This window comes from Canis aureus, chromosome X, assembly GCF_053574225.1.
Source record: "Canis aureus isolate CA01 chromosome X, VMU_Caureus_v.1.0, whole genome shotgun sequence".
NCBI lineage: Eukaryota > Metazoa > Chordata > Mammalia > Carnivora > Canidae > Canis > Canis aureus.
The window spans coordinates 16,085,693-16,101,293 of NC_135649.1; the positions used below are offsets into that span (position 1 = coordinate 16,085,693).

The 15,601-nt window shown below is 45.1% G+C and overlaps 1 pseudogene; it reads left to right on the plus strand.

Moving 5' to 3' along the window:
- The first annotated feature begins 913 nt into the window (after nt 1-913).
- On the plus strand, nt 914-1,402 carry LOC144308808 (uncharacterized protein KIAA1143 homolog pseudogene; annotated as a pseudogene).
- The last annotated feature ends 14,199 nt before the right edge of the window (nt 1,403-15,601 follow it).

The following is a 15,601-nucleotide window of genomic DNA, read 5'->3' on the forward strand; positions in this document are numbered from 1 at the left end:
TTTAACTTGGCCACAGCAACTTCTTGCAAGATACATCTGTGAAGGGCAGCCCAGGTGGCTCAGCGGTTTGGCGCCACCTTCAGCCCAGGGCCTGATCCTGGAGACCTGGGATCGAGTCCCAGGTCGGGCTCCCTGCGTGGAACCTACTTCTCCCTCTGCTCGTGTCTCTGCCTCTCTCTTTCTCTCTCAGTGTCTCTCATGAATAAATAAATAAAAATCTTTAAAAAAAGATACATCTATGAAGGCAAGGAAAACAAAAGCAAAAATGAACTATTGGGACTTCATCAAGAGAAAAAGCTTCTGCACAGCAAAAGAAACAGTCAACAAAACTCAAAGGCAACCTACAGATATTTGCAAATGACGTATCAGATAAAGGGCTAGTATCCAAGATCTATAAATAACTTATTAAACTCAACACCCAAGAAACAAGCAATCCAATCATGAAATGGGCAAAAGACATGAACAGAAATCTCACAGAGGAAGACATAGACATGGCCAACAAGCACATGAGAAAATGCTCCACATCACTTGCCATCAGGGAAATACAAATCAAAACCACAATGAGATACCGCCTCACACCAGTGAGAATGGTGAAAATTAACAAGACAGGAAACAACAAATGTTGGAGAGGATGTGGAGAAAGGGGGGCCCTCTTGCACTGTTGGTGGGAATGTGAACTGGTGCAGTCACTCTGGAAAACTGTGTGGAGATGCCTCAAAGAGTTAAAGATAGAGCTACCCTACAACAATTGCACTGCTGGGGATTTACCCCCAAAGATACAGATACAGTGAAACGCCGGGACACCTGCACCCCAATGTTTATAGCAGCAATGTTCACTATAGCCAAACTGTGGAAGGAGCCTTGGTGTCCATGGAAAGATGAATGGATAAAGAAGATGTTGTATATGTATACAATGGAATATTACTCAGCTAGGAGCAAGAGGAACCAGGTTTCATACGTGCGGCCAGCTGAGCTGGCGTTCCTCTCCCGCTTCAAGGAATGTGTCGGCTTCAGGGAAGGGCCCACCGTGGAAACCAAGAGAACCCAGCTTCAGCTCCCAGATGATGATGATGATCACAGTGACAAAGAAGATGAACAGCAGCCCCAAGTGGTGGTTTTAAAAAAGGGAGACCTGTCAGTTGAAGAAGTCATGAAAATTAAAGCAGAAATAAAAGCTGCGAAAGCAGATGAAGAACCAGCTGCTGTTGATGGAAGAATCATTTATCAGAAACCAGTCAAGCGTTCATCAGATGAAAAATACTCAGGTTTAACAGCAACTTGAAAAAAGAGGAAGGCAAAAGAAGATGAAATAAATAATCAGGACTCGGTTAAAAAGAACTCACAAAAGCAAATAAAAAACAGTTCCCTCCTTTCTTTTGACAATGAAGATGAACCTGCATAAGTAAATATTTTGGACTTAGTCTTCAAGAGCTTATGGGGTGTTTTTTAAAGTGACTTTTTTTTTCTATTTAAAGATAATACAGGCTCATTATAGAAAGTTCAGAGAATTCAGAAAAAATTTAGTATGATAAAAATTTTGTCTATCAATACTTCTTTGACATGATTCTAACTCTATAGATAATAGCTACTACTAACATTTTGGAACTCCCACACGTGGGGTATGTATGTATGTAAATTATATTTTTTAAACAAAATTAAGATTATATTGTATATGCTTTCTGTCCTGCTTCTCACATGACATTATAGTGTGAGCATTTTTCCAGATCAGTAATTCAGAAACTTAGCATAATTGCTACAGAGGATTTTGTCATTATACAGAGCACCTATTGAATCTTCCACATTAGCAGAAGCTCACTTTGAATGAGGATGATAATGTGCCTAGTTAAGAATAGTTCCCCAGCTAAAGGTAGCCATATAACAGCTCCAGCAATTTTAGAGATAAAAGTGGAACTTGTACAAGTGAGGATCTAATACAAATGATCTTGATAGAAATAAGGATCTAATGTATAACATGGTGACTGTAGTTGATAACAAAAAGAGATACAAATAGAAGTCTGCTTAACAAAGCTACCAGGTGTTTGATATAAGAAAGCAGGTCTGGCAAGCATGAACCTTTGTCCTTGCTACATCCTGCTACATCCAAGAGCACATACATGAAACTTAGGAGTACTGGTGCCATTTTTTGCCCTAAGGAAGGCAGACCCTTTTTCTGGGTGGTACAGTGGATAAACTCAAGGCACTTGGATCCTGATAGCATGCCTCAAGAAGCTACTGCACCAGCTACGGATTCTGGACTTGATACATGAGAAGAATAAACCAAAAGTTGATGGTCAGTGGTACCACTTGCTGACACTTGAAAATTCAATATATCTTGCCCTCCTTTTCCCTTAGGAGGCCCTCTTTAGTGCTGTGCTCCTAGAATTTATTAGCCTTAAAAATAAAAGTCAGTTATTTTACCAGCAACATGGGTTTGAGAATAGTAGACAGTTGCAATTCAGGATACACAAGCTACTACAAAACCATAGGCAAGTCAGGAAAACAAGGAGGGGATTGCTCTTTTACAGAGGAAAGAGGGAATTTGGAGGAGTTGTGATAAAATGTCCATTGGAGTATACTGGGAGCTCGAAGTGGAATGCTTTTTCATTGGCTGAGTTGTGACAGTCTCATTGGCTAGGCTGTTGCCAGGCAAGGAGAAAACCTCCCTTCTTCTTGCTGGGGGTTAGTAAAGTAGGCTTCTTGTTAGGAATGCAAGGTATGGCTCTGTCGTTTCTGCAAAGGGCTGTAAGGTGTGATATATGTGAGCTCCCCTCTCTGGCTTCCCAACTCCATTTTTAAGTGACATTTTCTTTATTCCATTTCACAAATTTCCAAGCAAGTACAGCCACATGCTAATCAACATGCATATGGTTTCCTCTATTTCCACCCCTCTTTATAATTCTATAACTTCTCCTCACTGACCCCCTGTCCAACACGCAAAAGTCCTGCAACATGAGTTTTTATTCAGTTAGTATCACCAAGACATCTTTTTCATGGAAAGAGAGGTCTAGAGCTTGAAGTGAAATAAGGTCCAATAGCAAGAGGTGTCAAGATCAAAAAAAGCTCTTCAGGGTACCCAGCAGTATACTTCACAAGATCTGCTCAAATCCCAATAATTTCCTTTTTTTCTCTGACTCAATCTGAATTTTCTCAAGAATAAACTGGTATTAAATTGTATTCTTTTTAAATCTGGACATAGTTTAAATAAATTTCTGTAAATTAAGCATGAAATAATAGCCCAATTTCAAGAATGTTTTTAAAAAATAAAACCAGGGGACATCTGGGTGGCTCAGTGGTTGAGCATCTACTTTGGGCTCAGGTCGTGATCCTGGGGTCCTGGGATTGAGTCCCACATTGGGCTCCCCATAGGAAGCCTGCTTCTCCCTCTGCTTATGTCTCTGCCTCTCTCTGTGTGTGTCTCTCATGAATAAATAAAATCTTTAAAAATAATAAAAAGTAAAAATGTGGGACGTCTGGGTGGCTCAGTGGTTGAGCATCTGCCTTTGACTCAGGTCATGATCCCGGGGTCCTGGGATCGAGTCCTACATCGGGCTCCCCGGAGAGAGCCTACTTTTCCCTCTACCTATGTCTCTGCCTCTCTGTGTATCTCTCATGAATAAATAAATAAATCTTTAAAAAATAAAAAAAATAAAAAGAATGTTTTTTTGAAAATACATTAAGAACCAAAAACTAATGCTGAACTTTGCTTGTTTTCAGTAGCCAGATTTTTATAATTTCTGGAACATCTATAACTCAAAACCAATTAATGGAAGTTATTTATTATATATAACTCATTTTATTCTCAAGATAACCTTAGCAATAAAAAATTTTAAAAAAGAAGAAAAAAAAGGAATATTACTCAGCTATTAGAAAGGACAAATACCCACCATTTGCTTCAATGTGGATGGACCTGGAGGGTATCATGCTGAGTGAAGTAAGTCAATCAGAGAAGGACAAACATTATATGGTCCATATAATGGTCTCATTCATTTGGGGAATATAAAAAAATAGTGAAAGGGAATAAAGGGGAAAGGAGAGAAAATGAGTGGGAAATATCAGTGAGGGTGACAGAACATTAGAGACTTCTAACTCTGGGAAAAGAACAAGGGTTTGAAGAGGAGATGGGCGGGTGGATGGGGTGACTGGGTGATGGGCATTGAGGTGGGTCTTTGATGGGATGAGCACTGGGTGTTATACTACATGTTGGCAAATCAAACTCCATTACAAAAAAGTAAAAAGGAAGAAGGAATAAAGTGGCAGCACTCTGCTGGAGGAGGCATATGCTTTTCCTGTCAAATGCCCGTAAGACATATTTTTTTTCAAATGTCAAAGGTCATCTTTTTAAAAGATTCTTCTGGCCTATGCTGAAAATGAAATCTAGGGAAGCAAGTGTGGATACAGGGAGAAAAATTTAAAGATATCATTAAGTGGAAGGGAGTTGCTCACTGACTTAAGAAAGTTGCTGGAAAAATACAACTCCTTTCACCACACAAGGATATACAGCAAGGTGTATTTTCTCAGTTGTGGGCCTAACATTTCAGTGGTTTAATAGGAGTGTTTTGTTATACCAGCAATTGATGAACCTTGAAAAGTGATATTTGGGGATGCTGCTATTAACTTGCATCATTCTGAGAAATTTCAGAAGGCCATTCTAGCATATTCCTTTATAAAAATAACCTTGTTAACTCTAGTCACTTGCCCACACCTCCTGTTAAATACTGCAATGCTGTTCATCCTCAGAAAGTTTCTTGTTTGATTCTACTGAGAAAATACCCACGTGTGAATTAGGCTATCCTATATTTCCTTCCCCTGTGATCTGCTAGAGTCAGGGTCAGAGTCTATGTCTTTCAAGCATGTGCTTTCTACCTATCTATTATTTTCCAGTGCACTGGTTTATAAATGGTGGCCAGGAACCTAAGGATTTAGAGAATTGCTTCAGGAATTCTGTAGACATTTGACTCCAAGGCTTTCTGTGTGTGTGTGTGTGTGTACACATATACATATATGTGGAAACCAATATAAAATTATATTAAAATTTGTAGTAACTGTAATCTAGGCAATCAGATGTTGTCTCTGCCAAGTTTTAACATTTTGGCTCTCACTTTTGCTTTAGCTGGGGCTACCAGGTTGACTCGTTCTGTATATTTCTTAAGATAAAGCCTGTTCTGCCATCTTTGTTTTTGTTTTGTTTTTAATTGAAAAATATTCAACCTAGAGCAACCTGTGAATTTAAGGTGTACAACATGTTAATTTGATACATTTAAGTATTGTAATATAATTGCCACTGTATAAATAATTAGCAGCTCTGTCATGTTACATAATTATCATTTCTTTTCAGTGGTTAGAATAATTAAGTTCCAGTTTCTTAGCAGGTTTGATGATTATAATACAATATCGTTGCCTATATTCACTATGCTATGCATTAGATCTCTGGGTTTTATTTCCTACTCGTTGCAAGTTTATACCCTTAAACACCATCTATCCTATCCCTGTACCCCCACCTCCTGGTAACTATCATTTTACTCTCTTCCAATGAGCTTGGCGTTTTTAGATTCCATTCACCATCTTTGTTGATTGAAGCATATCTTCATATTGCAAGGCAAGCTATGATATTACTTGGCGCAGGCTACCGTAACAAAATGCCATAGACTAGGGGGTGCTTAAGCAACAAAAATTCATTTCTCACAGTTCTAGAGTCTGGGAAGTCTAAGATCAAGGATCCAGCTGATTTGGTCTCTGGGGAGAACTCCCTTCCTGGCTTGCAAATATCAAAAGGAGAGTGGAGGTCAGAGAGCAGCTGTTGGGTAGAGTTGTGGATCAAATTGCTTAAGCTAAGAGAAGTTTGATCCATCATCTGACAGAACAGGGCCATTGTGGGAGAGCCAGGGAAAGTAGGGAATGGGGGGATATGTACCCAGAATGGATTCAGTGGCAGGAGCAGGAGGACACAAGGGAATCATGAATGATATAGAAGGAATTTCAGAATTTGAGATCATGAGGGTAGCAGAGCAGTTCTGAGAGAGGCTGAGGCCTTTAGTGTGCTAGCATGGTCAAAGTCAGGGAAGGGGAAGATCACTGAAAGTGAGAAGGTCAAGGAAGTCAGAGACTCAGGTGTTTGCAGGGTCTTCACAGGATACTCAGAAGTCCCCAAAGATTCTGGCAAAGAACAAGTACAGAAGGAATATGGAGCCAGGGTGCCTGGATGGCACAGTCAGTTGAGTGTCTGACTCTTCATTTCAGCTCAGGTCATGGTCTCAGGGTCGTGAGATTGAGCCCTGCATGGGGTCTGCATTGCATGTGGAGTCTGCTTGAGATCCTCTCACTCTGCCCCTCTCCCACTTGTGTGTATGCAGTCTCTCAAATAAATAAATATATATATTTTTTTAATATTTTATCTATTTAATCTTTTTTTTTAAAAGAAAGAAAGAACATGGAGCCAGAAGACGAAGACCCAGAGACTAGAGGCAGCATGTCAGTCTGGAGGCTTTCAAAGGTCAGGTGGCCACAATGTCAGCTGACAGAGAACCAGGCCTAGTAGATCTCAATATCAAGGAAGCACCAGCTCTTTTCAGTGAGGGTAAGACAGAGAAAGTAGGAGCCACACTTGGGCTTTCTCTTGTCTCTGAGAAATTTCTGGAAAACCAATAGGCTGCTGGATGCACAGGGTTGGGGCTACCCACCCACATGTTCCCAGCTCAGAGGCTGAACCACCCTGCCTATACTCTGGCTTTTTTAAAAATTTTATTTCTTTACTCATGAAAGAGAAGTAGAGACACAGGCAGAGGGAGAAGCAGGCTCCATGCAGGGAGCCCTAAGTGGGACTTGATCTCGGGTCTCCAAGATTAGGCCCTGGGTGGAAGGCAGCGCTAAACCGTCGAGCCACCCAGGATGCCCTACTCTGGCTTTTATACTCTGCCTGTGATTCCTCCTTCACTTCCCAAGTAGGAGGTGGGGCCAGGAGATCAGGAAGCTTCTAGTTCCATAGCCAGGTCCAGTTTGAAGGTTTACTCTTTGCTTGCCCAGAAGCCCTCTGTATCCAAAGGAAGTGCAGTGTAGTGGTTTCATCTTAGAGCTCTAAAATCAGACTGTCCTGTGTTTGAATCCCGACTATGTGGAATAAGGTGTGTTAACATTAGTTCTCCACAGCTCTGGCTGTGAAGCGGGGATCATAAACCCAGCTACCTCATGGGATCCTTTATTAATTCAGCAAATTTTTATTACACATCAGGCATGGTGCTAGGGTTCTGGGGACACAGCAGAGAGCAAAGTGTACGAAAACCTTGGCCCTTGTGGAGTGACATAAGTAACAAGTAAGTACACACCATGTTACTCAGTGATAAATGCAATGCTTTATGAGAGGGGCCAAAGGGTGTGTCAGCTGGGGCGGGGGAAGTAGCAGACAGGAAGGCCTCACGGAACGGATGAAGATGTGAAGCAGGTGAGAGAGCAGGCCATTTGGATACCTGAGGAAAAGAGGATCCAGGGCAGAGGGCAGAGGGCACAGCAAATGCAATGTTCCAAAGTGGGAACACGCTGGCTGGTATGGGAATGGCAAGGGTTGAGCGAGGACGATAGCTGTGGGGATTAGGTGAGGTACTGTGTGTGAAGTGTGCAGCCCAGTGCCTGGCACAAAGGGGTCCCTCAGTGAGGCTGGGGCCTAGCCAGGAACAGAAACACCAGCAGGACCACGGGCAGCTGGCCAATCTGGTCACACCGACTAGATAGAGCATCTTCCACTCCTTAGAAGGACATGTATGGTGGGGTCACTGTCCTCCTTTCTGAGAAGAACATAGTCTGGCTCAGGTGCAGTGAGGATAAAAGGAATGTCAGTGCCGTTCTCACCAGGAACCTGGCACTCAGACTGCCGGCCTCTCGTGTGCAAAGTCAGTGGCCTTGGAGTGGAGGCAGTAAGCTGGTGAAATGTGGCTCTGTGGCCTCATTTTTTCCTACAGAAGGTGGGGAGGTATTTCAGGTTCCCATAAAGCAGGCTCATCAGAATCCCTGTAGTCCTCCGAGGCGGGGGCTACCATGCTCCCCAGCTCATGGAGGAGACATCAGACTCCATGAGGTCAGGTAGTTTGTATGAGATGGAGCAGGTGGTGGGAGGTGGCACCGGGATGTGGAGCCTGCTGTTTCAGTGCTCCCACTCTGACCTCGGTGGTGTCATGTGTTACGAATGACTCCTCATCTGAGAAGCACTTGGGGGCTGCAGGGCACCTGGGGGGCAGGTGACCGGGCATAGGACCCCCGACTTGGGCATTCCGGGCCTGGGGGGCTACTGCAGGGAAGTCGTTGGGGTTGACTGCAGATGCATGTAGGGGCTACACAATGCCAAGGTGAGCCAATGGGGCAGGCAGGGGGGAGGACCTTGGCAGGCTAGGGAATGACAACATGAAAATCCAGAAGGCGATGGCTGTCTACAAAGGAGCCAGAGGTGGGTAGAGAAGCTGGGGTGCCAGGCCAGGGGATGGGCTGTAACCCAGGCCAGCCGGCAGCCGGCAGGGGTGGGGGAAGGGAGAGGTTCCTGCGCTCAGCACTCCCACCAGGGGCTGCACCATTTGTGGAGGGCTGGCCAGCCTCTAGGCAGCACACCAAAGGCTTTCTGCTGTGACCTCATTTTATCCTCAGAGTGACTCTGAAAGGTAGGCACTTCATACTCCCACTTTGTTGTTTTTGTAGTTTGAGAGAGAGAGAGAAAGAGAGAGAGAGAGAGAGATAACACATACTCAGAGGGTAGGGGCAGAGACAGAATCTTAAGCAGGCTCCATGCCCATCCCAAAGCCCGATATGGGGCTCAATCTCATGACCCTGAGATCACCACCTGAGCTGAAATCAAGATTTGGATGTTTAATCGACTGAGCCATCCACCGACTTTGTCATAGGGGAAACTGAGGCTCAGAGAGATGAAATGACTTGGCCAAGGCCACATCACAAGGGAGTAGCGAAGCTGGCAACCAACTGAGACCTGGCCGACTCCAGAGCCCAGCCTTCCAGTGGCCAATCCTCCTTACTTGTGTGTAGGAAGTACATACCAGTGAGTGACCAGACCTTTCTAACCTGGGGAATAAAGAACCTGATGCCTGTAATTCCTACAGCGGATAGATCAGGATTTTTCTGTTCTCCACCAACATATCTCCAGGCAACTAAGTACAACCTCCCAGGGAAACATTTCTCATTTCCAATTCTAATTTACCATCAATCAAAACTTTCAGAAAAATCTGTACACTTTAGTTCTAATTCTTCGTAAGCACGTAAGTGCAGCTTATAGAGATACTACAGAGATTTTATTCATTTATCTCCTGTACTAACTCATTCATGGCCTGTGGAAAGTATAATTAAAAATGAGATGTCACCAAAAAATCAATTAAAAGATTGAGCAATGCTAGAGAGAGTTTACTTTTCAAACCCATTGATGATGGGGGGAAAAAAAACTGTGTCAGAAGTTCTGAGAACAAATGAGGATAAGGAGCACTTGGCCAATCATGAGCTGCATCACTCAATTAGCATTTTTGGAAACATGGTCTTAGGGAATGAGCCCAGGGTCATTAAACGTCCTATTTTCAACTTAGCACTGGTCTTGTTGGAATATGAGCCACGCCAAAATTCTCTATTTGTCCCCCTCACATCCACTCACCACCCTTCTCCATGTTGCCCTGTGCTGCAAGAGGCAGACCCACATGGACCATATCACCTGGACTCCCTAGTCCTCTGGCTTCCAGTTGGGTTGATCAATGAGAAACACTGGTAGAAGATTGAAGGGCAGAAAGAGAAGGAAAATGAGCTATATATCACCCTGGCTCCCCTACTGTCTGGGTGCTACAGACTGAATATTTGTGTTTCCCTTCCCCTCAAATTCATACATTGAAATCTAATCCCCAGTGCAATGGCATTTGGGGTCTTTGAGAGGTGCCTAGGTCAAGAGAGCAAAGACTTTATGAATGGGATTCATGTCCTAAAAAAAGAGATCCCAGAGGGCTACCTTGCCCCATTCCTCATGTGAGGACACAGCAAAAAAGACCATCATCTTGGGACAAGAGAGAAAGTCCTTGCCAGACACCAAATCTGCTGGCACCTTCATCTTGGACTTTCCAGCCTCCAGATCCTGGAGAAATCAATGTAGTTGTTTATAAGGCCCTCAGCCTGTGATATTTTGCTACAGCAGCCTGAATAGACTAAGGACACTGTGCCACAGGTTGGTAGAGCCTGCCATCCCTCACCAAAAGGCATAGCTCCTGCTGTGAAGTCCTCCTCCGACAGCCATGGCTTTCACTGGGTTCTGTGTCTGCTCCCTTCCCTTGCTTCTTCAGGCTGGGGATGGCAACAGCTCCCTGCTGTGGCTAGGCCAGGGTCCTTCACCATCTCTTCTTGGCTCCCTTTACCTGGCCAATGAATACCTTCAGGTTTTTTTAAAAGATTTTATGTATTTACTTGAGAGAGAGAGCAGGAGCAGGGGGCAGAGGGAGGTGGAGAAGCAGAGCTGAGCAGGGAGCCCAATGTGGGGCTTGATCCCAGGACCCTAGGATCATGATCTGAGTCGAACAAAGGCAGACGCTCAACCACTGAGCCACCCAGGCACCGCAGAAAACACCGTGTAAGTAGTTCTTTCCTTAGATTCTCAAGATACCCTTTTAGGGGCACCATCTCTTTGCCACCAGGGCCAGGATGGATGCACTCACATAATATCTGTGGGCCTCCAGTTCTCTGGGTAATGGAATTTTGAATTTTGTCTTCCAATCATCCCAGAAAGAGTCAGTGATTCACCAAATATTTATGGAATTCTAATATGTGCCAGATGCTCAGGAGACAAATGAGAAAGGCAGTGATGTCCTTGGTCGTCCCCCTAATAGAAGGAGAGGGTATTTCACTCCCAGGAGAGAATGGTGCTTTAACCCACCCCTCTCCAACACTCCCAGTGAGGAGCTCAGGGCTGGGAGGGGGCAGGACTCCCTCACTGAGGAACACATGCCCTGTGAAGATAGAGTTTCTGCCCAAGAAGCCCTGAACTCTGGGGTTGAGATGTAGAAGAGAGGTGTTGCAAAGTCTGGAGATACACTTGTCTTATGGGATATTTACATGATGACAATAACTGATTAACCACAAAAAACAAATGCATGGCTTTTGGATCTGGAAAACTCGACTTACAGGTCCAACATATTTACTTGCATGAACAAAGTTCTAAGCATAGGACCTGGCACCCAGTGAATGCTCATTTGGTTATGACAAGCATGAGTACAGCAATAGCTAATGGGTTACAATAGGATAGGCACTGTTGGACAGTTCTCTGCACATATTAATCCAATGAATCCCTACAGCAACCTTATGAAGTGGATTTTATTATTAGCCCCATTTTCCAAGTGAGGAAACTGCGTCATGGAGAGTGTATTACCATTTCCTATGGCCGTAGTAACAAATTACCACCGATTTGTCAGCTTGAAACAAGAGACAATTATTCTCCCACAGAATCATTCTGGAGGCCAGAAGCTCAAAATCAGTATCACCCATTGGGTGGCAATCAGGTTATTGACAGAGCCACACTCCCTTGGAAGGCTCTAGGGAGGAATCTGTGCCTTGCCACTTCCAGCTTTGGTGGATGCCAAAATCCCTTGGCATGTGGCCACAGCCCTCTAATCTGTGATCACACTATGGTCACACTGTCTTCTACTGTTCTATGTCAAATCTCTCTCTGCCCCTCTCTTGCAAGGCTTCGTGCCATTGCATGTGGGCCCAGCTGGATAATCCAGGATAATTTCCCCATCTCAGGGTCCTTGACTTAATCATATCAGCAAACTCCCTTCTGCCACATATGGTAACATATACAGGCCTAGTGATAAGGACCTAGATATCTGCGGGACATTATTTAGTTTATCGTAAAGAGATTAAGTAACATGCCCAAGATCATGCAGTTACCTATTATTGTTAATTCTGTATCATTTTATGATTTGGGACAAATAACAACCTCAGCTGTGAAATGACAATGACAATCTCTGCCCTGTGGTACACAAAGAAATAACAAGATTTTCAAGGAGAATGTGAAGGTACAAAGGCAGATCTTCTATTTCACCTCTGTGTCTATCCTAGTGCACAAAAGCATGCAGGGCAAGCTGATTGATGGAACAAATGAACACATCAGTGAAAGCACAGTACATTTGTACTGACCTTAGTTTACAAAGCCTCTTCTACCCATCATCTCATTTGACCTCACAGGAAGCCTGTGAGGTAGGTAGCATGAACTCTATTATCCCAGTGTATCCAGGAAAAACAGGCTCAGGAAGGCTACTACCAGCCATCAAACCAGCTTACATTATGGCGTGCTTGCTGCATGCCAGGTGCTGTGCGAAGTCCGCCGGTGCTCGTGGTCATGCAGCTAGTAAGTTGAGTGACAGCGAATGACAGAACTGAACAAGTAAAAGATAAGCTGGGCCTCTCAGAGCTCAGGGCCCAGACTGTGCAGGAGGTGGGTGACCATAGGCCCTGGATATTCCTCCTGGAGATGGCTGGGAAACCCCATGTTTGTGGAATGCTAGGCTACGTATTCTGATTTGGGGCTAGCAACTCTAGCGCTGGAGAGACCTTGGTTCCAATGCAGGTTCCATTGGCCAACATGGGCTAAGCTACTATTTCTCCTTGAATCTCAGTCACCTCATCTGTAAAATGAAGATGGTAATGGTGACTACTGCACTAAGTTGTTGGGAGGGCAAATCGAGGCAGTCTGTGTAGGCACTTAGTGGGGGCCAACCTCTGATGTTTAGCAATGGCTCACTAAAATTACTGTTGCCCCTGTTATTACTATTGTCATTATCCATTGTATTGTTTTTTTCAAGATTTATTTCTTTGAGAGACAGAGAGAAAGGGATAGAGTAGGGGAATGGCAGAGGGAAAGAATCTCAAGCAGAGTCCTCGCTGAACATGGAACCCCATAGGGGCTTGATCTCACCACCCTGAGCTCATGACCCAAGCGGAAATTAAGAGTTGTATGCTTAACCAACTGAGCCACCCAGGTGCCCCATCCATTGTGTTGTATAGTTGAACTGGGTTTGGAGACTTCTACTGCCTAAATGACCTTGGTTAAAGGATGTGGCTTCCTTATCAAAACTCAAAACTCCTGGTACTTGGTACCCCAAGCTATTCTCTTATCTTTTCTTTCTTTCCCTCTCAAGTTTGCCTGATAGCTCTTTGCTTGGGCCACTTCCCCTGAGTTTCAATGTCTTCCTGGGTGGGCCTTCTGCCCCACAGAAGGGCTCTAACGCTGAGCTGACTGTTCTTCATATTCTTGGCCTCCTTTAGGAGGCCACATTCCTGCTGCCTACCCACTCTGCTGCCTACACACTTTCCAGTAGCACTGGGCTCTGGGCTATGTCTTCCCTTGGCAAAAAGCTGCCTTAGAAGCCTGGACCACTCAAAGAGAATGAAGCCTTCACTGAGGCCTATGCACCTTCTTCCTGAGGACAGGCTTGTAGCCAGCCACCTGTACAACGCTGGGGTCTTTGGCAAGGGCATGGCTGTGGGGGCCTTTTTTATATCTTGTTCAGCACCCCCACACCCACCCCTGCTGTTTCACAGGAGATGAGCCCTCTACTGGGACAAGTGAGTCACCTTGCATGTCACCCTACACCGTCACAGGGCTGGCTAGGGACTGGGCCAGCTGTGTAATCTGGGAAGCTTTCCAAATCTGTCTTTTAATAAAAACCTGATCTGCAAACTCAAAGCTGATTGCCAGGGAAAGGGGCTGCCTTTGCAACTCATTCTGATTTCTCAGAAATCTCATGTTTTCTATATTTATTTTATATAATATAAATAATAAGATGCATCAATAGTAGTGATGACTATTTAAGAGTACCTATGTGTAGGACACTATGGGGGGAGGGGCAAGATGGCGGAAGAGTAGGGTCTCCAAATCACCTGTCTCCACCAAATTACCTAGAAAACCTTCAAATTATCCTGAAAATCTATGAATTCGGCCTGAGAATTAAAGAGAGAACACCTGGAATGCTACAGTGAGAAGAGTTCACGCTTCTATCAAGGTAGGAAGACGGGAAAAAAGAAATAAAGAAACAAAAGGCCCGCAAGGGGGAGGGGCCCCGTGAGGAGCCGGGCTGAGGCCAGGGTGAGTGTCCCCAGGACAGGAGAGCCCCGTCCCGGAGAAGCAGGAGCTGCACCAACCTTCCCGGGCGGAAAGGGGCTCGCGGGGAGTTGGAGCAGGACCCCAGGAGGGCGGGGATGCTCTCAGGCTCCCTGGGACAGTAACAGAGCAACAGCACACCCAGGAGAGTGCGCCGAGCTCCCTAAGGGCTACAGCACGCACCGCGGGACCCGGAGCAACTCGGAGGGGCTCGGGCGGCGGCTCCGCGGAGGGGGCTGTGCGGCCGGGAGTGCAAATCCAACAGCACAGGCCCCAGAACACAGGGCGCCGGGACACAGCCCAGGATCCGGCCTCCCCCCGGGACAGGCAGAGGCCGGGAGGGCCCAGGACAGCAAGGACGCTCCTGCCCCGAGCTGAGCAGATCAGCGGCCCCGCCCGGAGCATCCAGGCCCTGCAGACGGAGAGCTCCGGAGTTACTGCGGGGGCTGAATCCAGGTTTCCAGAGCTGGCCTCACCACTGGGGCTGTTGCTCCTGGGGCCTCACGGGGTAAACAACCCCCACTGAGCCCTGCACCAGGCAGGGGGCAGAGCAGCTCCCCCAAGTGCTAACACCTGAAAATCAGCACAACAGGCCCCTCCCCCAGAAGACCAGCTAGACGGACAAGTTCCAGAGGAAGTCAAGGGACTTAAAGTATACAGAATCAGAAGATACTCCCCCGTGGGTTTTTTGTTTTTTGTTTTCTTTTTTGTTTTGCTTTTTGATTTGTTTGCTTCCCCCACCCTTTTATTCCCTTTCTTTCTTTTTCTTTCTTTTTCTTTTTTTTTCTTTTTTCTTCCTTTTTTTTCTCTTTCTCTTTTCTTTCCTTCTTTCTCTCCTCTCTTTTTCTCCTTTTCCCAATACAACTTGCTTTTGGCCACTCTGCACTGAGCAAAATGACTAGAAGGAAAACCTCACCTCAAAAGAAAGAATCAGAAACAGTCCTCTCTCCCACAGAGTTACAAAATCTGGATTACAATTCAATGTCAGAAAGCCAATTCAGAAGCACTATTATACAGCTACTGGTGGCTCTAGAAAAAAACATACAGGACTCAAGAGACTTCATGACTGCAGAATTTAGAGCTAATCAGGCAGAAATTAAAAATCAATTGAATGAGATGCAATCCAAACTAGAAGTCCTAACGACGAGGGTTAACGAGGTGGAAGAACGAGTGAGTGACCTAGAAGACAAGTTGATAGCAAAGAGGGAAGCTGAGGAAAAAAGAGACAAACAATTAAAAGACCATGAAGAGGGATCCCTGGGTGGCGCAGCGGTTTGGCGCCTGCCTTTGGCCCAGGGCGCGATCCTGGAGACCCCGGATCGAATCCCACGTCAGGCTCCCGGTGCATGGAGCCTGCTTCTCCCTCTGCCTGTGTCTCTGCCTCTCTCTCTCTCTCTATGTGACTATCATAAATAAATAAAATTAAAAAAAATTAAAAAAAAAATAAAAATAAAAGACCATGAAGATAGATTAAGGGAAATAAAC